This window comes from Chiloscyllium plagiosum, chromosome 3 (genome assembly GCF_004010195.1).
Source record: "Chiloscyllium plagiosum isolate BGI_BamShark_2017 chromosome 3, ASM401019v2, whole genome shotgun sequence".
NCBI classification, from domain to species: domain Eukaryota; kingdom Metazoa; phylum Chordata; class Chondrichthyes; order Orectolobiformes; family Hemiscylliidae; genus Chiloscyllium; species Chiloscyllium plagiosum.
In genome coordinates, this window is record NC_057712.1 from 136707370 (window position 1) to 136709013 (window position 1644).

Below are 1644 nucleotides of genomic sequence, written 5' to 3' on the forward strand. Positions count from 1 at the left end.
CCCCCCGTCCCACCCCCACTACCGCGCTCCCTTCCATTACCCCACTCTTCCCATCACTTCCTGACCACACTTGGCGAAGTGCCCTCCCTCATTTCTCGATCATTCCACGCCTGGGGCCCGAGCAGAACAGAGGCAGCGTTTGATGAAATCCTGTGTTTGGATTCACAGGCCCAGACAACAGGTTTCTCTTTATTGTGAAGGTCAAGGTACATCACCAGTTGGCGTTAGAGACCTTCGGTCATGGTAACTGAGGCGCTGGCACCCGCGGCTGTGAATACACCGAGACCAGTGCCTCGTCTGGTCATTGCTCCCTCTTAAAATGATCAAAGGTTAATGTCCCAAAGCCTGTCAGTTGTCAGCCTTGATGTCACGAAGATAGAGAAGCTCAGATTGAGGAAATCGAGACCCTGAACATCACACAGAACTGATCGGCCCAAGCAGCTAGGACCGGTTTATCTACACTGTCTACATCAAATACTCCCAGGATGCAGTTCGACACGAGTAAAGTTCCCTCTGCAATTTCTCCATCAAAAACTCCCAGGACAGGGGTTAGATACAGAATAAAGCCTCCTCTGTACTTTTCTACTGAAACGTGAAACTGTTTCTACCCTTTCAAACTGAAAGTAAATGGAAAGTAAAGCTTTTTTGACGCTGCATCCCCCCATCAAATACTCCCAGGACAGGGAGAGTGTTGTAGCGTGGCCCTTTCTAGCCAATGGTTTCTCTGCTGAAGAATAAATTCCACAAGCCTGAAGCTAAATATTTCTCGAGGGTGCTGAAAGAGTGCATTGTGGTGGGGGTGGGCCGAGGGGAGCGGTGCAGGCCGGAGGGAGCCTGGAGGTTTGAGGTAGTCTTACAGAGTACTCACACAGACACAGAGCCTCTGTGGGCGACACAGCAGCTCTCCCAGCAGCAGAAACAGGACTCCAATTGTACCCGTTCGGGGAGAAAGGGGGGAGGGAAAGGAGGGAGAGAGGGAAGACCAGCCGCCGACACTGCAACCTACCAGGAGCCGAGGCTTTGGATAGGCCAGGCCGAGGCAGAGCCTGATCTCCAGCCTCAGGTGCACAGCGGTGGGCCCCCCAGCTGAAGGGAAATGGGTGTGGTGCAGGGGCCCTGGGCAGAGGAGCCCCTTGTAGGAGGCATGGTGGGGTGATGGAGTCACCCGCTCGCCTCGTCACTCAGCCCAGAATGTCCGCAGCTCCTGGGAATCCGGGCGTTGTCGGCGGTAACAAGGGCAGACCACACATTCGCCTCACATACGTGGACCTCAGTGCGGGTTACCCGCTCCGTCCCGGCACCATGCGTTGACAGCACAGTCGCTGAGGCAGCACCCAGGTGGGCTCTACAGGCAACGGAGAAACTCTGACATCGGCTTCAGTAGGAAACAGACCCTCTGACAGTGCAGCACTCCCTCAGTACTGACCCTCTGACAGTGCAGCACTCCCTCAGTACTAACCCTCTGGCAGTGCGACATTTGTGGATTCGTTGAGATGTACAGCACATAAACTGACACTTTGGTCGAACTCCTCCACGTCGACCAGGCATCTTAAGATAATCTAGTCCCACCTACCAGCACCCGGCCCATATCCCTCCAAACCCTTCCTATTCATATACCCATCCAAATGCCTCTTAAATGTTGTA